The sequence below is a fragment of the Ictidomys tridecemlineatus genome, chromosome Y, assembly GCF_052094955.1.
Source record: "Ictidomys tridecemlineatus isolate mIctTri1 chromosome Y, mIctTri1.hap1, whole genome shotgun sequence".
In the NCBI taxonomy this organism is placed as follows: Eukaryota; Metazoa; Chordata; class Mammalia; order Rodentia; family Sciuridae; genus Ictidomys; species Ictidomys tridecemlineatus.
Window position 1 is genome coordinate 6,081,639 of NC_135494.1, and position 25,186 is coordinate 6,106,824.

General features: G+C 37.8%; 1 pseudogene; it reads right to left on the reverse strand.

Annotated features, from left to right (window-relative positions):
• Positions 1–200: 200 nt before the first annotated feature.
• On the reverse strand, positions 201–24,733 carry LOC144372152 (high affinity copper uptake protein 1 pseudogene; annotated as a pseudogene).
• Between the last annotated feature and the right edge of the window lie 453 nt (positions 24,734–25,186).

Consider the following 25,186-nt stretch of genomic DNA (forward strand, 5'->3'; position numbering starts at 1 on the left):
GACAGCTCATGGGAGGCTTCTCAAAAGGAACGAGAATCTCAGCTTATTAGAAAAACAGTTTGGTAGATCACCATCTTATATTGAAGACTATAAACTAGACCTCTATTCAGCAGGTGTGTGTATTTGTATAAAGAGGAGCAGCAGGGATGATTGGAGCAGAAACCACATCTTCCAGTATTGAACCTCATTCCACTGCAATCGATAAGGCCACACCATGGAATCTGATGTTACTGGCAATGCTCTGTGATGTCCACTACCACTGCCTTCTCCCAGCTGAAGAGAAAGTGTTCCAGCCCCTGCTGCTACTGCAATGCAGAGGACCCATTGTAGGTCATGAAGATAAGCATGAGGAAGTAGCTGATGACCACCTGGGTGATATGCAGCACTGTTTGCAGGAGGTGAGGGAAGCTCAGCATCTGCTGCCCAACAGTTTTGTATGTCTCCATAAGAATGGGTCCATTTGGTCCTGGGAAAGGTATGGAATTGTATTAATGCTGACTTGTGACTTGCTCAGCAGACTCTCCAGGGCTATTTTGAGTCCTTCATAGAACATTGCTGGTAAAAACACTGCCACAAATTCTCCAGCCATTTCTCTAGCTCTATTGGTCACCAAACCAGAAAACAGTCCCACATTCTTAAAGCCAAAGTAGAAGGTCATAGTTGTCATCGTCATGTTGCCATCTCTTCCACCATGGGATTGTGAAGCTGAGGTGGTTAGATGATGGTGAGATGGTTGGCATGGTGCTACTGTGGCTCATATAGTTTATTCCAATATGAAGAGAATGGTCCAGGAAAAGTTGAAAGTTGGCAGAAGAGTCTCTTGCCAGGTCCTGCCACAGGTGCCTTGCTCTCAGAGCCTGAGCTAATCACCCACTCAGGACTTCTCAGAAGCTCCTACTACTTCTGCCTGGATTGATGTGTCCACCACTGTCACAGAGGCCATGGGTTCCCACCCCTGTTTGGATGTTTAGCAGATGTCAATCAGTCTGTTGATTTCTTTTGAGTTTCAGAGGCATAGGAGCCAATTACCTAGTTGTTAAGAACTTACTATCAGTAGCTTCCCCCAATCTTGGATGGTGCAGATCCTATTATATATATAGTAGTGTTATGGTTTGATTTGAAAATTAAGTCAGGCAGACCCCATTCTTCTCAGACATCTCACCCTGCACAGAATTGGCCCCTCTGTCCTCATGAGCTCATTTGCATAAAAGCTGACACCCCCACCCACTTGTACTCTGATCACAGCATCTTTAAACTTTGAAGCTAATGCAAGATTGCTTCCTGAGTATGTATAAAAGGTATAAATTTCTGAGAAATGTGTCTTATGATTGTACTTGTCTTCCCTGCTGCAACCTTTTGTGGTTTTTCTGTTTTTTAAACTCTTCCCCATCAGTTGTCAGTGTCTTGGGTTGCTGAATCTCTGCTTTTTTCTCTCCTTTGGACTGGGACAGAAAAAATCTTTTATCTTTACTTCAAAAGACCCAGAGTTTCATTTTGAATTTTGAAATAGGGTCTTAATAGTGTTTCAGAATGTAGGCTCTGGAGTTTTCCATGATTGCTGTGTCACTGTGTACTTTTCCACTCTATTGGATTCTTTTAATGTAGCAAAGATCCTGGTGACTCTCAGTGAGAATAGGAACTTTGCCTGTGAATTTTCCGTGGGTGATCTCTGGTACAACAGTATTCCCCTGGCCAATGTTGGTCTCTAATGCACAATAGTAAAGAGTCTCAGGTTGTTCCAGTTTACACCACCCTAGGTTGTGAATAGCTTGTGTTGTTTTACAGTGCTAAATCCAAAGCAAGGTCCCCAAAATATCCAAACAATTCTGCCACAGTCTGGCTGGGCACAATTCAGGAGCCACTTGTCAAAAGAAACAAACTTTATTTTTAGAACACACACACCACACCACACAGCTCCTCAGGAAAAACCCTCAGAGCCCAACTGCCACCACTGGCTTCCCACAAGCCTCTCAACCTCCCCCACTCCTCCTGATCTAGAGGCCAATTGGCTGGGTCGCATGGGTGGAGCCAAAAAACGTCCCCCAATGAGCAGCTCTGTGGTCTGAAAGAGCGGGGAAACAGCCCAATGAGCATCACCACAAAGGAGCCAATCAATTAGCAGCTAGAAGTTTGCTGGCAGCTGGAAGTTTGCTGGCAGCTGGAAGTTTGCTGGGGCCCCTTCGGATGTGGCTCTCAACACAATTCTTCATCATTTGCCAGTTTAGATCATGGTTTAGACTCTGCACCTGTTAAAGCTGTTATGAGGTCCTTTCTGCTGTGTAGCCTCAGGCAATTTCCTGCTGGGTCTCTATGTTACTGGATATTCAGGCAGCATCTCTCTAGTAGGCCTTGTGATCCCATTCCTGCAGGTCATGGAGACTGTCCCTAGTATATCCTATAGTACCTTCCCACTGTGTTCGTGGTTGGAAATCCAATGAATCTGCCTTGCCTTTGTAAGAGCCAAAGCTGCCACTTTGTTGACTCTGTCAGGATTGAGTGAGCAAACAGACACTGCCCAGAACTTTTAGCCCTTGCTTGGGTCACAGAGTCCGAGCAGAAATAGACATACAATTCCCTGGTTCAAGTCCCTTCCAGCCAACTCTGTTCCTCTTGTTGATGGTTTTGCAGGAAAGGAAGAGAGTTTCTGTGGTTTAGAGCTATTAGCGGTCCTTCTAGAAATTCTGCCTGTATTTTTAAGAGTTCTCTTTGCAAGGGAATTTCCTCTGATTTAATTTGTAGCTGTCTGGATGTGGGAAGATGCTGAACTGATTTAAGAAGGTGACTAGTTGGGTGAGGGCGCCACAAAATGGCTGTGAATCCCCGGTTTAGTTTTCTTTTCACAATTTTTTAAGGCTGTTGTGGGTTTTTTGTTTGTTTGTTTTGATACTGGGGCTTGAACTCAGGGGCACTGGACCACTTCACAACATCTCCAGCACTATTTTTTATTTTATTTAGGAACAGGGTCTCACTGAGTTGCTTAATGTCTTACTTTTGCTGAAGCTGGCTTTGAACTCATGATCCTCCTGCCTCATCCTCCTGAGTTGTTGAGATTATAGGCAATTAGAGACATAAGCCACCACACCTGCTTGTTTGCTCATCTTAAACATCTTAAGGGAGTTTTCTGTTTCTTTTGTGCTTAAAATTTTGTCTTTGTACACCATTCTTAAGTGGGAAAGCTTTGATGCCTCTTCCCCCTCTCATTCACCATTTTTTAGTGGCTTAGAGTACCCTGTGCTCATTTTCTATTCTGGTGATCTATTTTCCAGTCTCTTCAGTTTTCAAACTATTGATATAGAATTTTAGATGATTATTTTATTACCCACTTCTCAAATCTGTTTTTCATTCACTGTGTCCTTTCTGTGTTTTGAAGAGACTGCTCCTAGTGATTTTTTTTAAAATACTGGGGATTGACCTCAGGTGCCCTTAAACACTGAGCCAAATCCCCAGACCTACTTTGTATTTTATTTAGAGACAGGGTCTCATTGAGTTGCTTGGGGCCTTGCAGTTGCTGAGGCTGGCTTTGAACTTGCCATTCTCATGCCTCAGCCTCCCAAGCTGCTGGAACTACAGGAGTGCCCTACCATGCCCAGGCATGTCTTTTAATTAGGAAATTAAGACCATTACATTCAGAGATTTTATTGTAGAGATAATATTATTTTTTTCATTTTGATTTGTTTCTAATATTTAGTTAAATTTTAATTCTCTCACATTTTTACTTTTCTAATGAGATTCATCCCTTGTTCTGACAGTTTGACAGTTCTTAAAAATTTTCTTTAGTGTGTAATTTTTTTTCTTATAATGTTGTGTAATTATGGATTAGTCATCATAAAGTCTTTTAGTGGTTATTTTTAAAGGTTTTTATTTCATTAATTCTGAAGAATGACTTTGCTCTATATAGCTAACTTTGTATTCATTTTCTTTCAGGACTTCATATAAATGCTGCAATCACTCTTGGATTTAGAATCTGTACTGAAAAGTCTGTGATAATTCTTGAGAGTTGATTTTTCTAGCAGAAAAGTACAGCTGCTTATATATCAATGACTGAAAACTGTTTCTTCTCTGTTTAGGAAGGTTGTCTTCTTTAACTGATCCTGCATCTTTAGGAGGACATACATGTATGTTGAGGAAAGAAGGTCACATCTGCCTAGCAAAGCCAAATTATTCCTGGAGTTCAATGCGGTTACAGATATTATAAACTGATCACTCTTACATTCAATCAGTGATAATTTTCATTGACTTAATTTGAAATGTGAATTGCACAGTTCTCATGAGGCTTTTTCTGTTTCATCCTTGTTCTGCTGTACCCGAATTTCCATGTCTTTTCTAAAGTTTGGAATATTTTTCTGATATTATTTTACTGAAAAGTTTGTAAATGTTTTTAGTTTGTATTTCAGTACATTTTTATATCAATGATTTTTTAAAAAAATTAGTCTTTTAATTTTTCCATCATTCCTGAATATTCTGATCATGTATTTTTACAAATCTTTTATTTTTCTTCTGTGCTTTCAAGATCATACTCTGTGTTTAAGCCCTGAAAATCTGTCTTCTGTATGCTAAATCTACAAGTCATGCTTTCAACAAAAATTTTAATTTCCTTATGAACCCATTTATTTCTAGGATTTTTATTTTATTCTTTTTCAGAATCTCTCTTTTGGTGAAGGCACTTCCCCCCCCCCCCCATTGTCTTGACAAGGTCACAGTGAGAATAAGTGTGGCAAAGCCATGCTGGTGGGAAACTGAAACCATGAGACACTTTTTTATGTAATTGAAACTTTTCATTTTTATTCTCATGTTCCTGACAGGAAGCATGAACATGCTTAATGCCAAACCAAATTAAATTTCAGATGGCTAGAATATAACAGATAGTTCATGCCTTGAAGGCTGTTCTACTACCCCTCAGCATATCAAGGACAAAATAGAAGGCTGCTCTTCTATCTCTTCTATCTTGGCACATTGAGGACAAAACAGATAATAAACAACAATCATTCTCTGAAAGGTCATGAGAACTTTAGGCACCACGCTGATTATATAAATTAAGAACCCAAGCCCATATTTTTATTAGAAAGCATAATCATTATGCTTATTGCACAAAGCCCCCCATATGTAGTTTTATTTTATTAAGGGAAAGTTATGTTATACTTTAGGAAGTTAAGACATATAAAAGATACATTCTTCTCTTTTCTATAAATTATCTTTTACTTGACATAGTAACTTTTGATGAGCATTGTTAATATTATTGGTAAGTGGACTGATGTTCAGAACTTGCCTTTCAGTGAGAGAAATTACAAGGACATAAGAACTAGTGCACCTTGACTAAGAAATGATGAAACTCTTTAAGAAAGCAGCTCAACCAGTTTTATGAGAATTAACTTAGGAATTAATCAAAGTAGCTTTATTAGACATACTTTTAGAATAATGTTAGAAATATTATTTATTTTGATTCTGTTATAGTTAAAGCAATGTCCTGGGGTTTCATAAATTGACTTCCAGACCACTCATGTATAATTGAATCAAGCCTTTATTGAAGAACACCCATGTTGACTGACCAGGAACAGAAAGTCTGTTCCCTGATCAGCCCCAAATAATTGTAAGGGTGCTACTTTTAAGCCTGAAAACCACATTGCATTGGGGTTTAGCCAATGCAAGCAAGCCGGGTTACAGAAGTGGGAGAGTGCAGTTAGGTGGCAGGACACTTAGTCAATTACAATTTGCTCAGCCACCCCAATTACATAAATGGAGCCTTATTACCCTAGTTACAGAAGCAAAGCCCCATTAGATAGTTCCATTTTCTTCAGGGTTTCTATAACAAAAGGAAACAACAACAACAACAAAATCCAAAAACCAAACTTGCCCCCATCTTGACCTTTCTATTTGGCATGGCTGTTTTACAAAAATGGTGTTACTAAACAAAATGGAGTCACTTTGGCTTGACTATCACATTCTCCACTAGTTTTAGCAGGCTAGATATCAATTCTGCACATGATATATATTTTTTAAATTCTCTAAAGGACCATACTGAGCTTGCAAGACTATAAATCAGACTTCAACTACACTCTGTGTACATGGTTTAGGAGGTTTTTTAAGAGACAGGGACCTAAAGTAATCCCAATCAGGAGAAATACTAGGGGCCCAACTATAGCTGAGATGATGGTACTCAATCAATAGGACCATGAGAGTAAAAGCTTCCAGTTTGGAAATTGACCTTTCTAGTGCACCTACGTTTATATCTATTTTCAGAGTTTGTAGTTCCTATAGCAGTAGATCTATAGTAGATCTAGCAGTATATCAGAGTTGTAGTTCCTATAGCAGTAGATCTAGCTATCCCCAAGCCAGCTAGGAGGGGAACTAAAATTGGGCAGCCCATTTGTGTTGAAAAATCAGTGGGTCCTGACCTTCTAATAAATCCAGGCATTCTCTTTCTTCTACTCCATCAAAATAGAACATTTGAGGAAAAAGATGGGTTATGATACATAGTTCAGAGTTATTGTCAGCTTGGAAATTTAGGCAAGGAGTTAGTTCATACAAGCAGGCAAACTGAGCTCCTTTTGGAAGAATAAGAAAGCATGGCTCAGTGGTTGATTAAAGTGGGACCCAGGAAGCACAATTTTTGGAGAATGGGGAGTTGTCCCATTTGTAAGTTGGGCTGTGGAAGCAAGTGTTTCTCTTAGAGATTACCCAGGGTGATCTTGGGGGTAGTTCCCCAAATACATCTTCCCAAGCTATCATATTGGTGAACATCTATACTGACTGTAATTTTTCCCTCTAATTTTAAGGACTTCCTACTGCTGTAAGAAAAAAAGATGATAATTCTTTGTACTTTGACTGATAGGGGTGATGTGTGGTGAGACAAGCAGTTTGAATTCCCTTTTTAGAAATTGAGTGGGTCAAGGGGTTCCTGGAAAAAATCTGATTCAGGAAGAACAGGTTGTAAATTCACCTGGGGATAGACACTTTTATAAGAGAAACAAAAGACATGAGTGATGAAATAAGATTAATACAAAATAGTAGTTATAGCATCTGGAGCCTGTCCATGAATATCATGATAGAAATTAAGGAGGTTGAAGGCCTGAGAAATTGTACATATAACAAGGCCTTACAAAGTCTAATAAGGCTCCTTTTAGGGAATATAAATCTTTAACATTGTCAGAGTTATCCGGAATGTAAACACAACATTTAGTTAAGTTAGTTAATGTCATCTGATTTTTGTAAAATATCTTTGTTGGTATAACCTCTGTGTTTAGTAAAGATCCCTTTGTTCCTTAGAGCTATAGTTATACTAGCAAACACTGATTAAGTTTACCTATGTAGGAGGTTAGGAAGATATGAAGGCCAAAACTGACTAAAAACTTCTGGCTCTGGCAGTTTTGGTTGATAGTTACCAGGCATTGTTGCCTAAGAATCTCTCTTCTGTTGCCTCCATTCTTACTTATTGGGGTGTGTTAACACAAGTGCACTTCTTAAATTACATTAAAATGTCTGTTGTTTCTTTTTGAAACCCTAGGAATGGCTATGCTTTGGTTTTAACTATTTTTGCTAGATGTTTAAGTTCAAGCTGATCAAACTGAACTTGCTCCTATCTATTGGTAAGAGTCAGATGAGTTTTCTTGGTGGACGCTCTTGGGGAATTCTTGAGCAGAATTTTACCTCTGCTAATGCCATTTATGTTAGGATGGGTCATATGCTGACAATATGGCTTCCTTTGGAAGTTTCCCCCTCTCAATGATGCTCCCCTTTTTGCAGTATGAGCACTCATTGGCTTTTTATTCTCCAGTGGTCTCATTAATCTTCCTTATTGGGAGGTTATGTGGCCTGGAATTACAAAGCTCTTCCCCTTTTCCTGGGTTCAGGGTGACTCAGAGGGCAAGAGCCAAATATTGATTGTCTTGGCCCTTTTATTTTAACCTAAATTTTACACCTTGACCTTACCCATCCAGCAAGACAGTCTTATCAGTCTTAAACTAAGAGTAGTTGGCTTTAACTTTAAAGTTCATAACTCTATAGTTAATAATTAATTTATAGTTATACATAATATACTACCTTAATTTAATTTATTTTTTATGTGATATTGAGGATTTAACCCAGTGTCTCATACATGTAAGGCAAGCCCTTTACTTCTGAGCCACAACTCCATCCCTTTTACAGTTAATTTAATCCCTTTTAATTAGTATCTGTCTATAGATGATGGCTTAACATCTCAAATTAATTTAGGTTGTGTGTTCTTGAAGTATTATTTCTGCAAAACATTAACAGCCATCAGTTATAATGAATATACAAAGTGAAATTAACAATAGTAATAACATTTAACTTGTATATAATTTTGACTTGGCTGAGTTATACATTATATCTCCTATTTGAGATCATAGTAATCTTTTCAATAAAATTAATATTTGAATATAACTTTAAATCAATCAAAATCTGTCCTACTTTGAAGTAATTCTGACATGCTGTAAGGTGGGAGATAGAGCCTTAGCTGAGGTAAGGCAGGGCTCTTCACAAATCTTAGGTAAAATGTTCTAAAGCTGATCTTTGTCTCCTTTTTCAGATATCATTTTTTAAAGTTTAAATATATTGTTTCCTGAGTCTGTATGAATGTTTGCTACTCAATATGATATTACATATAAAATGTGAATCAAGGAAAAACTGAGAGGTTTAAACTTTCCTTTTGTGTGGAAAAGTGGCAAAGTGTTTTATAATATTAAACTTTAAAGAGACCAGCCTCTTATCTTTTAAAATACCTTTAAATTTCCATATTCCAGTGTAAAAGGTAACATAAGGTTTAGTTACAAAACATCAAATGATATAAATAAATCCCCACAAAAATCTGTTATCCTTATAAGTTTAAAATTATCATTATAGACAACTTTACTTTGGAGAACACCAGTTAGATAAAATGTTCCTTTAAATCTTTTACCTTAAGGACTTGTATACCTGAAAGGTATGAACACATTTATATGTAAAAAAGAGTAATTTACTGAAATTTCATTGATTTTTTTTATAAACTAAGTCTAGCTTTTAAAGAAAAATCTAGACTCTGTGCTATAGTATAATGCTCTAAAAAACTAGTTTCTGTTTAACCACAGATATACAAACTTTAATTTCTCCAAGATTAGTTGTTCTAGAGAACAAAACTTAACAGGCACAGTGTACTTGATTTTTAAAAAAGTTTTTGTCATTTTAACATATAAATATATCAGTATATTAATATTTTTCCTAGAGAACAACCTTGAATAGTTTTAACTATTTGTGCTACTTATATAACCAACTTAGTTATATATAAAATTGTAATATTTATTCTTTATTTATAGACCTTTATATTACTTAATTAGACCCTTTCATTGTTTACTTAGATGTATTATAATTATACTTTACCAATAAAAACTTTTTACCTGGAAACATTTTTTTTAAATTAAATATATTTTTATATTTAGAACCTTTTAATAACATTTAACCCATTGATCCCTATTTTTGTTTATACTTTTAAATAACCCTTATAAATTTCTAAATTTAGATAAATTAATCCATTTTAATAAGATAAACTTTTTTGTTATTTACAGTAATCTAATTTACATGCTTTTGAAACCTCTGACTCATTGTGTATAGAATTATACCTGTTGGGACTTTTAAATTTTACAAACCTTGTTCTCATGATATAAAGATGTCAATAATGTTTAAATATTTTATTGAATTTAAGGAGTTAAGAGTACTTGATATTATATTTAACAGTTAACATTTAAACTTTGTAAACCAATCAGATGTCTTTAACAAACACTTCCATGATTAATTTCATACATGTCAGATCTAATTTACATTTTTCTTAAAAACAAGTTATCAGACAAGGGCTTTCAACAGTACTTGTATCATTTTTAAAATTTTTATTCTTTTTCTGTTGAAGAAAAATCCTAGAGACAATGAATATTAGACATTTTATAGACATTAACATTTTATTGCCAACTGTTAGATCATCTAGAAACAAAACTTAAAAGACATTTTTACATTTATTTATTTTCCCAATTTAAATTGAACCTTATAAATGATATAAGCTAAAGGTATTTGAATTTATTTTTTAAAATTTTAATTTATGAGCTTGTATGTCAATTTTTGGTACCAAGTATATATAGACATGGCAATACATGTAGACAGACAGTTCACCTGTGCACCTACATAAAACAAACAGAAAAACAAAAGCCTTGTAGGTCATTTTTTAAAAACCCTAAGAGATTGAGAGTTAACCCTTGTAAATTTGCCTTAGAACAAAGTAGAGTATAATCAGAAAAAACATATTAACCTAGACATATTGGACCAAAATTGTACATTTAACAAATCTAAATTTTAAATGCCTTCCTGGCCTTTGTCCTGAGGTTGTCCTGCTCATCAAAGGTTAAAAGAGTTAAGGGAACTCAAACAAATGACAGAGCCTTGTTTCTCCCATAGAGGTACTTCCCATAGAGACGACTCCATTAGTCTCCTTGGGAGAGTCCCCCAGACTGGGGTCCCATTCTGAACTTTTTTTTTTGTTTCTTGGATGGTGGCCACCAAATTTTAGCCTGCCATTAAAAAATCTTTGGACCATTTTAATAGTTGGGAGTTATTTATGTTTGCAAATAGTGAGAGACAAAAGCCAAATTTTCTAGACAAAATTATGCTTTTTGTTATACAATTCAGAAATAATAATTTTATAAAACACTGTAGGTTTAATCTGTCCTCTATAGAAACTGATATGATGTACCCTGTTGACTACCTGGCCCAGTTCCTAAATAAAGGCATTCTCTTGAATGCCTTTTTACTTTTGACCTTTTTTGTTTTTTAAGTCCCATTGGCAGCCATTTACATTTAACCATTTTTCTTTTTTTAACATTAGAAACAAACTGAGATAGAATTTAACATAGAACACAACGTGGACAAACACAAACAAATGAATAGACAAAGACACTGACTGACAAAGACATAAACTAGAGCCAGATGTGACCTAGGGAGACCAATCAGGAGACCAGAGAGATGTCTCTGTGGGTCTCAAGGCTCAGCTTTAAGTGGGCACATTCAGCCTGACTAAAAAATTTCAACCAGAAGTCAACTTACCCAGACAGAAATAGAAGGCTTTTCCTTTTAGCAGCTTGTGGGATGAAGCTTTGATTCTCATAGAGTGAAGCTGAGAAATATCTCTCAGGAGCTCCCCTCTACTCCCTGGAGGGTCAGGAAACAGCCCAGAGAGGCCAAAATTTAGAATGTGGGTGCTGAGAGAATTAAGAATCTCCATGGAGTGAAGGAGTCCTGATGAAAGAAGAGTGGTTATGTGTTGAGAGCCACAGCCAAAGGGGCCCCAGCAAACTTCCAGCTGCCAGCAAACTTCCAGCTGATGATTGGCTCACAGCGGCCCCAGCAACATCTAGATGATTGGCTCCTCCACGGAGCTGCTCATTGGGCTGTTTCCCTGCCCTTTCAAACCATGGAGCTGCTCATTGGGGGACTTATTTGGCTCCGCCCATGTGACCCAGCCAATCGGCCTCAAGAGCAGGAGGATTGTGGGAGGTTGAGAGGCTGGTGTGGGAGGGAGAGGCTTGTGGAAGCTGGTGGTGGCAGTTGGGATCTGAGGGTTTTTTTTTCCTGAGGAGCTATTTTGCTTGGCATTTGTAGTTCTAAAAATAAAGTTAGTTTCTTTTGACAAGTAGCTCCTGAATTGTGCCCAGCCAGACTGCGGCAGTTATGAAAACAAAAAGGGCCCATGCACACACACAATACATGGCAAGACAGACACAGAACAGGTGAGGCCACATGGGGAGGCCTCCAGTAGGACAGGGATGATGTCTTATCTTGTCCTGGGACTTGGTATAAATAACTTACTCCAGTCTGGCCTTTTTTTTTTCCAGAGGAATCAACTCACCAGGTTTGACAGGCAAGCAGGAAGAAGGATTCTCAGAGTTCTAGGATGGACTGGAATCACCATCAGAGTGAGGCTGAGAAAAGTCTCTCAGGAGCTTATTCTACTCCAAGGCCTAAGGTCCAAAGGCCCATTATATTTGGTGTGAGGTTAGGGAAGAAATGAATCCCAGATGAGCCCCCAAATATTATAGTTAAACCAATGTCCCAGGGTTTCATAAATTGACTTCCAGATCATTCATGCATAATTGAATCAAGCCTGACCAGGAACATAAAGTCAGTTCCTGTACAGTCCCAATTGTAACAGCACTACTTTTAAGCTTGAAAACCACAAAAGAAATGTTTGGGAGTTTAGGCAATGCAAGCAAGCCAAGTTACAGACTGCAGTCAGGTGGCAGAAAGCTTATCCAATCACAATTAGCCTAGTCACCCTGAAAGGTTAATAAAATAGGTACTTGTCACTCCGTTTCTCTATATGCTTAACAAAACACTGTTGAAATCTTAAGAACTGTTTGCTAATCTTGTTCCCAGAATGTGCTGTCCCTAACTGTGGACTGTCTGCTAATCTTGTTCCCAGAATGAGCTGTCCCCAACTGCCAAACTACAAAATGTAACTTCTCTCACTGCCCTCTCCAGGGGAAGTATATAAGCTCTGCTCAAGCTGTTCTCAGAGCTCTATCTCTCTTTGCTATAGAGAGCTCGGGCCCAAGCATGCTGGTGTCCAAATAAACCCACCCTCTGCTGTTACATAAGACAGTCTCTTGTGGTCTCTTCCTCTGATGTTTCGCCGGACCCTTACATTCCGTTACAGAAACAGAGCTCCATTACCCTAGTTACAGAAACAATGACTTCATTAGATAGTTCCATGTTCTTGAGGATTTCTACATCAAAAGGAAAAACAACTTACGCCCATCATGACCTTTCTATTTGGCATGGTATTTTACAAAGTGGAGCAATTAAACAAAATGGAGTCATTCTGGCTTGACTATCATAGTACAACATATCTCTGAAGCATATTCATTTTGCTTCACTACAGTTGTTTCCTTTATCATTAACTATTTCCTCCTCCTTTCTCGCAATATTTAGAACTTTAAATAAGAATTACCAGAAACTATCTCTTTCATGACACATCACAGTTATATGCCAAATATATGTATATGTATATATATATATATATATATATATATATATATATATATATATATCTCCACCAGAATTTCAGCAGGTATCTTTGCAGAAACACTAAAGATTAGAAAAATATGGAATAATACACTTTTTAATATCCCAAATAAAATAACTTCTAACCAGTATTACAAATCCAGAACAATTATCCTTGAAGTTCAATGAGAAATAAAAAATTTTTCAATATAAACATAAAAGAATATGCAAGACAACCAATCCATATTACAGAAGATATAAAATCTTGCCTAAGAGGTCAAGATGACATAATCACAAAATCATAGTAAAAAATAAATCTCACTAGAAAAGTAGGTAAGCAACTGAATAGTAGAAAGGAATCAAATATGATTATATCAGGAGATCAAAATCCCTAAGATTAATCAGGGAGAAAGAACTACAGAATATTTCTTTCAATAATAATCTAGAATATATCAGGTGAAAATTCTCCAATTAATAAAGTTTTTTTTTAAAGAGAGAGAGAGAGAATTTTTTAATATTTATTTTTCAGTTTTTGGTGAATACAATATCTGTATTTTTTTTTATTGTTGGTCGTTCAAAACATTACACAGTTCTTAATACATCGTATTTCAAAGTTTGATTCAAGCGGGTTATGAACTCCCAACTTTACCCCGTATACAGATTGCTTTATCACATCAGTTACCCTTCCATTGATTGACATATTGCCTTTCTAGTGTCTGATGTATTCTGCTGTCCGTTCTATTCTCTACTATACCCCCTCCCCTCCCCTCCCCTCCCCTTTTCTCTCTCTACCCCTTCTACTGTAAATCATTTCTTCCATTTGTATTATCTTGTCTTACCCCTCCTTTCCTCTTATATATCATTTTGTATAACCCTGAGGATCGCCTTCCATTTCCACGTGATTTCCCTTCTCTCTTCCTTTCCCTCCCACCTCTCATCCCTGTTTAATGTAAATCTTCTTCTCAAGCTCTTCGTCCCTACCCTGTCCTTGTTTACTCCCCTTATATCAAAGGGGTCATTTGGTATTTGTTTTTTAACGATTGACTAGCTTACTTAGCATAATCTGCTCTAATGCCATCCATTTCCCTCCAAATTCTATGATTTTGTCGTTTCTTAATGCAGAGTAATACTCCATTGTGTATAAATGCCACATTTTTTTATTCATTCATCTATTGAAGGGCATCTAGGTTGGTTCCACAATCTTGAATTGTGCTGCTATGAACATCGATGCAGCAGTGTCCCTGTAGCATGCTCTTTTTAAGTCTTTAGGGAATAGACTGAGAAGGGGAATAGCTGGGTCAAATGGTGGATCCATTCCCAGCTTTCCAGGAAATCTCCATACTGTTTTCCAAATTGGCTGCACCAATTTGCAGTCCCACCAGCAATGAACAAGAGTGCCCTTTTCCCCGCATCCTCTCCAGCACTTATTGTTGTTTGACTTCCTAATGGCTGCCAATCTTACTGGAGTGAGATGATATCTTAGGGTAGTTTTGATTTGCATTTCTCTGACTGCTAGCAATGGTGAGCATTTCTTCATGTGCTTATTGATTGATTGTATGTCCTCCTCTGAGAAGTGTCTGTTCAGGTCCTTGGCCCATTTATTTATTGGGTTATTTGTTATCTTATTGTCTAATTTTTTGAGTTCTTTGTATATTCTGGCTATTAGAGCTCTATCTGAAGTGTGTGGGTTAAAGATTTGTTCCCAGGATGTAGGCTCCCTGTTTATCACTCTTATTGTTTCTTTTGCTGAGAAAAAACTTTTTAGTTTGAGTAAGTCCCATTTGTTGATTCTAGTTGTTAATTCTTGTGCTATGGGTGTCCTATTGAAGAATTTGGGGCCCGATCCCACAGTATGTAGATCGTAGCCAACTTTTTCTTCTATCAGATGCCGTGTCTCTGATTTAATATCAAGCTCCTTGATCCATTTTGAGTTAACTTTGGTGCATGGTGAGAGATAGGGATTCAGATTCATTTTGATGCAAATGAATTTCCAGTTTTCCCAGCACCATTTGTTGAAGATGCTATCCTTCCTCCATTGCATGCTTTTAGCCCCTTTATCAAATATAAGGTAGTTGTAGTTTTGTGGATTGGTTACTGTGTCCTCTATTCTGTACCATTGGTCCACCCGCCTGTTTTGGTACCAGTACCATGCTGTTTTTGTTACTATTGCTCTGTAGTATAGTTTGAAGTCTGGTATCGCTATACTGCCTGATTCACACTTCCTGCTTAGCATTGTTTTTGCTATTCTGGGTCTTTTATTATTCCATATGAATTTCATGATTCTTTTATCTATTTCTACAAGAAATGCTGTTGGGATTTTGATTGGTATTGCATAGAACTTATAGAGAACTTTTGGTAATATCGCCATTTTGATGATGTTAGTTCTGCCTATCCATGAGCGGGGTATATTTCTCCATCTTCTAAGGTCTTCTTCTATATCTTTCTTTAGGGTTCTGTAATTTTCATTATATAAATCTTTCACCTCTTTTGTTAGGTTGATTCCCAAGTATTTTATTTTTTGGGGGGATATTGTGAATGAAGTAGTTGTCCTCATTTCCGTTTCAGAGGATTTGTCGCTGATATACAGGAATGCCTTTGATTTATGCGTGTTGATCTTATATCCTGCCACTTTGCTGAATTCATTTATTAGCTCTAATAGCTTCTTTGTAGACCCTTTTGGGTCTGCTAGGTATAGGATCATATCATCTGCAAATAGTGATAATTTAAGTACTTCTTTTCCTATTTTTATGCCTTTAATTTTTTTCGTCTAATTGCTCTGGCCAGTGTTTCAAGGACTATGTTGAACAGAAGTGGTGAGAGAGGGCATCCCTGTCTTGTACCAGATCTTAGAATGCCTTCAATTTTTCTCCATTCAGAATGATGCTGGCCTGTGGCTTATCATAGATTGCTTTTACAATGTTGAGGTATGTTCCAGTTATCCCTAATTTTTCTAGAGTTTTGAACATAAAGGGATGCTGAACTTTGTCGAATGCTTTTTCTGCATCTATTGAGATGATCATATGGTTCTTATTTTTAAGTCTATTGATGTGGTGAATAACATTTATTGATTTCCGTATATTGAACCAGCCTTGCATCCCAGGGATGAATCACAATTGATCATGGTGTATAATTTTTTGATATGTTTTTGAATCTGATTTGCCAGAATTGTATTGAGGATTTTTGCGTCAAGGTTCATTAGAGATATTGGTCTGTAGTTTTCTTTCTTTGAAGTGTCTTTGTCTGGTTTCGGAATCAGGATGATGTTGGCCTCATAGAATGAATTTGGAAGTTCTCCCTCTTTTTCTATTTCCTGAAATAGCTTGAAAAGTATTGGTGTTACTTCCTCTTTAAAGGTTTTGTAAAACTCTGCTGTATACCCATCCGGTCCTGGGCTTTTCTTAGTTGGTAATCTTTTGATGGTTTCTTCTATTTCCTCTATTGTTATTGGTCTGTTTAGGTTGTCTATATCCTCCTGACTCAATCTGGGCAGATCATAAGACTTAAGGAATTTATCTATGCCTTCACTATCTTCTATTTTATTGGAGTATAAGGATTCAAAATAATTTCTGATTATCTTCTGTATTTCTGAAGTGTCTGTTGTGATATTGCCTTTTTCATCCCGTATGTTAGTAATTTGAGTTTTCTCTCTTCTTCTCTTCATTAGCATGGCTAAGGGTCTGTCAATTTTATTTATTTTGTCAAAGAACCAACTTTTAGTTTTGTCAATTTTTTCAATTGTTTCTTTTGTTTCAATTTCATTAATTTCAGCTCTGATTTTAATTATTTCTTGCCTTCTACTTCTTTTGCTGTTGTTTTGCTCTTCTTTTTCTAGGATTTTGAGATGAAGTAAGAGATCATTTATTTGTTGGTTTTTTCTTTTTTTGAGGAATGAACTCCAAGCAATGAATTTTCCTCTTAGAACTGCTTTCAACGTGTCCCATAGATTCCGATATGTTGTGTCTGTGTTTTCATTTAACTCTAGGAAGTTTTTAATTTCCTCCTTGATGTCTTCTAAAACCCATTGATCATTCAGCAACCTATTGTTCATTCTCCAAGTGATGCTTGATTTTTCCTTCCTTCTTTTATCATTGATTTTCAGTTTTATTCCATTATGATCAGATAAGATGCATGATATTATCTCTACCCCCTTTATATTGTCTAAGAGTTGCCCTGTGACATAATATATGGTCTATTTTTGAGAAGGTTTCATGTGCTGCTAAGAAAAAGGTGTAACTACTTGATGTTGGGTGGTATAGTCTATATATGTCAATTAAGTCTAGGTTGTTAATTGTGTTATTGAGTTCTATAGTTTCCTTATTTAACTTTTGTTTGGAAGATCTGTCCAGTGGTGAGAGAGGTGTGTTGAAGTCTCCCATGATTATTGTATGGTGATCTATTAGACTCTTGAACTTGAGAGGAGTTTGCTTGATGAACACAGCTGCACCATTATTTGGGGCATATATATTTATGATTGTTATGTCTTGTTGGTGTATGGTTCCCTTGAGCAGTATAAAGTGTCCTTCTTTATCCCTTTTGATTAACTTTGGCTTGAAATCTATTTTATTAGATATGAGTATGGACACTCCTGCTTGTTTCCGCAGTCCATATGAGTGGTATGATTTTTCCCAACCTTTCACATTCAGTCTATGAATATCTTTTCCTATCAGATGCACCTCCTGTAGGCAGCATATTGTTGGGTCTTGTTTTGTGATCCATTCTACTAGCCTGTGTCTCTTAATTGGTGAGTTTAAGCCATTAACATTTAGGGTTATTATTGAGATATGGTTTGTTCTTCTAGCCATATTTGTTTATTGATGTTACTAAACCTGATTTGTTATCCTCTTTGACTACTTTCCCCCCTTTACTGTCCTACCTCCCATTGTTGGTTTTCAATGTTATTGTCCATTTCCTCTTCCTGTAATGTTTTGCCAAGGATTTTTTGAAGAGTTGGTTTTCTAGCTGTGAATTCTTTTAACTTTTGTTTATCGTGGAAGGTTTTAATTTCATCTTCTATCCTGAAGCTTAATTTCGCCGGATACACGATTCTTGGTTGGAACCCATTTTCTTTCAGCATTTGAAATATGTTATTCCAGGATCTTCTAGCTTTCAGAGTCTGTGTTGAGAGATCAGCTGTTATCCTGATTGGTTTGCCCCTAAATGTAATCTGCTTTCTTTCTTTTGCAGCTTTTAAAATTCTCTCCTTATTCTGTATGTTGGACATCTTCATTATAATGTTCCTAGGTGTGGATCTCTTATGATTTTGCATATTCGGCGTCCTGTAGGCTTCTAGGATTTGGGATTCTGTCTCATTCTTCAAGTCTGGGAAGTTTTCTCTTATTATTTCACTGAATAGACTGTTTATTCCTTTGGTATGGAGCTCTGTGTCTTCCTGTATCCCAATGACTCTTAAATTTGGTCTTTTGATATTGTCCCATAGTTCTTGGATGTTCTGCTCATGGTTTCTTAGCAGACTTGTTGAGCTGTCTATGTTCTTTTCCAGTTGAAATACTTTGTCTTCATTGTCTGATGTTCTCTCTTCTAAGTGATCTACTCTGCTGGTAGTATTCTCAATTGAGTTTTTAAGTTGGTTTATTGTTTCCTGCATTTCTAGGATTTCTATTTGTTTGTTTTTTATTACCTCTATCTCCCTGTGAAATTGATCTTTTACTTCCTGGATTTGTTTGTCAATGTGATCTTTCATTGTCTGATTTTGCTGTCTCATGTCTTCCTTGAGACTCCAGATCATCTGAAGCATATATATCCTGAACTCTTTATCTGACATTCCATCTGTTGCAGCTATTACCTCTTCTAAAGTTGAGTTGACCTGCATTGCTTGTGGTTTTTTCTTTTCTTAGTCTTTTCATGCTGCTCACGTTTCTTTCTGCTTGGTGAAACTGTTGTGTTTATGAGATTTTCCCCCTAATTATTTATATTGCTCTTGTATAGTTGAAAAATCTCCCTTGCAGGGCGGGTAGTGGCTGTGCTCCTCTTCTAGTTGGGGTGATCTCACTACCGTGCTGGCGGGCCGCTAGGCCTGCTCTGCCGGTTGTTCGCAGGTCTGCCCACCCTGCGGGTGTTGGTGGCGGCTCTGCTCTGCCCTCCCTCCAATTGTGGCGATATGACTATCACCCCCTCGCGTCGTTGGGCCTGATCCGGATGCGAGCAGCTTCTCTGCTCTGCCCCTACTCCAATTGGAGTGACGTGTCTACCATGCTGGCAGGCCTCTAGTCCTGTTCCGCTGGTGAGTCTCAGGTCTGCCTGACTCTGGCAGCAAGGGGAGTTGGGGGTCGAGAGTCCTTTGGTCCTTGCGGTCACGCCCACAGAAAGATTTTGAAGTTTCCCGGTTGTTCGCTAGGTGTGCGGGGCTATTAGCAGAGCTTGGAGGGCATGGCCATGTGCTGGGCCATGCAGGGACCCGTCTAGCTGAGTCGGGCCACTGGGAGCCACCTGAAGAGCAGGGTAGCTGTGTCTGCGTGGTTAAGATCCGGGCGGGTGGTTTGGCTGTTTGCCGAGCGAGAGCAGGGCCTCCCGGGAGAGCCAGTATGGCGGAGGCATCTGCCGGTTTGGGCTGCCACTCCGCTCCGGGCCGCCGCCGCTGCTTTCAGAAGCTGCTGGTGGCTGCGGGATTGGACCTCTGTGCCCGCCGGGGAGGCCACCTGTAGAGCCGGGTAGCTGCGACCGAGTGGTTAGGAACCGGGCAAGTGAGGCGGCTGCTCCCAGAGTGAGCACTAGGCCTCCCAGGGGAGCCCGGATGGCGGAGGCTCTCCTCTTAAGGGAATTATGCTAGAAGTTCCTCCGTAGGTAGGCTGCCGCTGTTCTGATGGGTCTTTCTTATCCCGTTAAAGTGGAGATGTTGGAATCGCTGCTTCCTCGCCGGCCGCCATGTTGGATCCCCCCAACATCTGTATTTTTTATTTTTTATGCTGAGGATTGAACCCAGCTCCCCGCACATGCCAGGCAATTGCACTACTGCTTGAGCCACATCCCCAGCCCCTGAAAAGTTTTTTAAAAGATCTATTTACATGTATTTACCAAACAACAATAACAATGAAAACAAAAGCCTTCATTTCAATAATAAATACATAAACCGATTGATAATGTAAAAATGAACATAATATCTTGACCATATGAATTCAAATTAAGCAGGAGTTCTTACGTTATTTTGTCTCTTCTCTCTTCCTCTCAATCTCTTTCATCTAGTCCACTGATCTTTCTTTCATATTGGTGGAATATTCCACTGCCACCTGTTTCCCCTTTCTATCTTATTTTTAGCTTCTTATTTTGGACTAGGTTTCACATATCAGAGAAGATATTTGACTTCAAATTTGGGGGTCTGGCTTAGCATAATAATCTCCAAGGTTTATCCATCTACCAGCAAATGTCAAAATTTCATTCTTATTCATGGCTGAGTAATTGTATCTATAATCACCACATTTTCTTTATCTATTTATCTGGGGAAGGATACATAAGACATAGTTAATCATAGCATGGCTAATGTGGATTATGCTGCTATAAATATTGATGTAGCTGTATTCCTATAATAAGCTTACTTGAGATCTTTTGGACATATACTCGGGAATGAAAGAGATTTGTCAAATTGTGGTTTTATTTCTAATTATTGACATAAAATATCCTGCTTTTTAGAGTGGTTACACTATTTAACAATCCTATTAACATTACATTAGTGTACCCTCTCCCCAACTTCCTCTCCAGTATTTAATATTAAATATAAACATAGTTTTGATTGGCATTTACTTTAATTGCTAAAGATGTTAAACAATTTTTTATAGGTTTGTTGGCCTTTTTTATTTCTTCTTTTAAGAAATATCTATTTCTTTTGCCCATTTATTAATTGGGTTATTTCTTTCTATGTTAATTTTTTAAAGTTTTTTATACCTTCTGGATATTGATTGTGTGAGGAAAAGATAGCAAATATTTTCTTCAATTTTTTAGATTTTATCTTTACACTATTTATATTTCTTTTGCTATGAAGAAACTTCAATTTGATGTTATTTTTTATTCAGTCTTGATTTTATTTCTGTGCTCAGGAATCCTGGTAATGGAGTTCAGTTCTGTACTGACATGTTGAAGTGTTTGTCTACATTTTCTTTTAGAATTTGAGGAGTTTCTGATCTAATTCATAAGTTTTAAGTCAAGTTATACTTTTGAACAAATGAATTTCCAGTTTTTTTGCACCATTTGTTTAAAACAGTGTCTTTTTTTTCAATGTATGTTTTTGTTGCCTTTCTCTACTGTCAGAATGCTGTTTTTATTTTATTTTTTATTTGTTACATACATCACATAGAGGAATGCATTACATTCATAATTTTTTTTGCATTGCAATTCTTAGTATACCTTTATACCACAATTTATCAAATCTGTTTGTACACAATGTATGTTGACACCAAATTCTCATCTTAATACGGGAATTTTGTATAATGATGACCATCTTTTTCCACTATCCTTGCTATTCCCATTTTCCCTCCCTTTCCCTCCCACCTCTATTTCCTAACTAGAGGTAATCTTTCTGCCTTGCTTTCCCTCCCAACCCTATTTTGAGTCACCTCTACTATATCAGAGAAGATATTTGGCATTTTTTTTTTGGATTGGCTAACTTCACTTAGCATAATCTGCCCTAATGCCATCCATTTCCCTGCAAATGCCATGATCTTATTATTTTTTAGCGCTGCATAATATTTCATTTTGTATAAAGGCCACATTTTTAACCCATTCATCCATTGAAGGATGAATGGCTTCATAGTTTAGCTATTGTGAATTGTGCTGTTATAAATATTGATGTGGCTGTGTCCCTGTAGTATGCAGTTTTTAGGTCCTTTGGGTGTAGTCTGAGAAGAGAAATAGCTGGGTCAAATGGTGGTTACATTCCCAGCTTTCAAAGGAATCTCCATACTGCTTTCCATATTGGCTGCACTAATTTGCAGTCCCACCAGTAATGTACAAGTGTACCTTTTTTCCCCACATCCTCGCCAACACTGTTGTTGTTTGTCTTCAACATGGCTGCCATTCTTACTGGGGTGAGATGGTATCTTAGAGTAGTTTTAATGTGCATTTCTCTGATTGCTAGAGGTACTAAGCATTTTTTTTTGTATATTTGTTGATTGATTGTGTATCCTCTTCTGAGAAGTGTCTGTTTAGGTCCTTGTCCAATTTATTGATTGGATTATTTGTCTTTTTTTGGTGCTTATCTTGTTGAGCTCTTTATATACCTAGAGATTAGAGCTCTGTCTAATGTGTGAGGGGTAAAAATTTGCTCCTAGGATGTAAGCTCTCTATTCACCTCACAGATTATTTCTTTTGCTGTGAAGAAACTTTTTAGTTTGAATCCATCCCATTTGTTAATTCTTGATTTTACTCTTGTGCTATAGGAGTCTTATTAATGAAGTTGGGGCCTAAACTCATATGATGAAAATTAGGACTTACTTTTTTTTTTCTATTAGATGCAAAGTCTCTGGTCTAATTCCTAGGTTCTTGGTCCATTTTGAGTTAACTTTTGTGCATGGTGAGAGATAAGGATTCAATTTCATTTTGTTGCATATGGATTTCCAGTTTTTTCAGCACCATTTGTTGAAGATACTATCTTTCTTCAATACATGCTTTTGGCACCTTTGTCTAATATAAGATAGTTGTAATTTTGTGAGTTAGTCTCTGTGTTCTCTATTCTGTACTGTTGGTCTGCCAACCTGTTTTGGTGCCAACACCATGCTGTTTTTGTTACTATTGCTTTGTAATATAGTTTAAATTCTGGTATAGCAATACCACCTGTTTACTCTTCCTGCTTAGAATTGTTTTGTTATTCTGGACTCTTATTCTTCCAGATCATGACTCTTTTTTTGTGTGTGCATCTTCCGGTATCTCTCTATTTTGAATCTGACTAACCAAAATCCAATTGGAGCTATTTTCTCTCTGGAACATGCCCCTTGGGGCTCCTCTAAGCTGCTAGGTCTGACCAGCTCAGCAGAAATTCAACTTTTGGTTTTAGGTTTTTGCCCCTGAGGCTGCTTGTCTGTGGTTTGTAACTGCAGACTGAGCAAAAATTGACTCCCTCCTCAGTCCTGCCACAGATAGAACCCCTTGGAAAGTGTCAGGACATTTCTCCTATTCCAAACCTCTAACAGCTCTCTGAAGCCTTTTCAGCAGGTCCTTGGGGGACCCTTTGTCCTGTTCTAGGTCATCAAAAAGACATATTTTTAAAGCGGTCCAGGCCTTCTGAACACTCTCTATTGTACTTTTAGACAGCTTGGCAGAGAGGCAGACTTTATATAATTTTCTACCTAGCCTTTCCCAAGTACGTAAATCCAGTTAGTCTTGCTGACAAAATCACAGGCACGTCTCACTAACTGTTTTCAGGAACTGAGCTAGCTGGGTTTTCCACTCCGGTTGATTACTATCTCCAGAGTTGTTAAATACATTTCTTTATCTGAAGACATGAAACTGCACATGATAATTCTTTAACATCCCTGGCTCTGAAACTATCTGTTTCCTCTGTGATCCCCAAAGAATCAGTTTTATCAAGAGACACAGAGCTTTTATGAAAACATTATGCAGAATGGTGGCCTATTAAATCCTGTAGGAATGGTAAGAACACAGTCTGTAAAGACAACAATGAGTATCATGAGACATTTTTGCAGGTATATAACAATTTTAGCCAAGAGAATCCAGATATTATAATAGATTTTAACAGTCATGGAGTCTAACAGTCAAGGAGTCTAAATTCCCCATGGCTGGGGAACAACAGGACAATGTTATTATTAAGACCAAAGCATTTACAGAGTTTTTTTTTTTTTGTGAGTTTAGCAATTAAATCAGTAACTAAGTTTTTTTTAAAATTTGTTTTAATTAGTTACACATGACAGTGGAATGCATTTATGCACTTTGATATATTATACATAGATGGAATATAATTTCTCATTATATACATAATGTAGTATATAATATATATAATAAATACAATATTGTATGTATAATAATGTCTATTTTATTCTAATATCTTTCCTATCCCCATATCCCCTCTCCTCCCCTCCCATCACTTTCCTCTACCTAAATAAAGTAACACTATTCTTCCATAGTGCCCCCCACCTTATTGTGAATTAGCATCTGCATATTAGAGAAAACATTCAAACTTTGGTTTTGTGGGATTGATTTATTTGCTTAGCATGATATTCTTCAACTCCAACCATTTACTGGCAAATTTCATAATTTTACTTTCTTTAAAACTGAGCAACATCCCATCGAGTACATATACCCAATTTTTTTTTATCCATTCATCTATTGAGGGACACCTAGTTTGTTCCATAGTCTAGCTATTGTGAATTAAGCTGCTATAAACATTGATATTGCTGATTTTCAGGCCCAGAGTCTTTCCTGTTGCTGTTAAAACCCAAGAAGCTCATTCTGATAAAAATCCCAAGTGGGCATATGGGGCCCATGTGGGGCGCTAAGAGGGGCTACTGGGTTCAGCTGCAGCCTCGACCTGGGAGAGGAAGGAACAGGATCCAGGCAGAGGAGGGGAGCTCTGCACCTGTCTTCCTTGAGCCTTCCTTGAGCCTTCACGGAATAGGTCCCTGGTCTTGGCTGCCTGGCCTCTCCTGCCACAGGCCGGGAGCCAGGAGGCCTCTGCTTCAGGGTGCTGCGCTATGGGCAGGGTGTTGGTGGCCACAGCTGCACCCCGGTGAATGCCCATGAGCAGCAGAGGGAGCTGTGAGCCTGCAGCTGCTCAGACAAAGCACTCAGGGAGAACTGGGGTGTTGAGTTGGCACTTCCTCGTCCCTCCCTGTTGAGAGCCACAGCCAAGTTGGGATGGCGCCTGGCGTTTTGCCAGAGTTCCCAGAGTTCTGGTGGAGCTCTCATGGAATTCCTAGAAAGTTCGAGTGGGTGGAGTTGGAGGGTACAGTTCCAGTTCAGCGCTCTCTGAAGTGCCAGAGTTGGCGGTTGAACTCTAGGGGATGGGGATTGAGTGGTGCAGTGAGAATTGTGGGTGCTAAAAATAAAGTTTGTTCTTGCTTGACAAGTGGAATTGTGCCTAGCCACACTGCAGCATATAGGAAAATGTTTTGGGTAAAGACAAGGTTTCTAGGTAATGTGCGTGGCTGAAAAATCTAGGACAGGGGAATCTTGGTCAGTTTTTTTCCCCTTA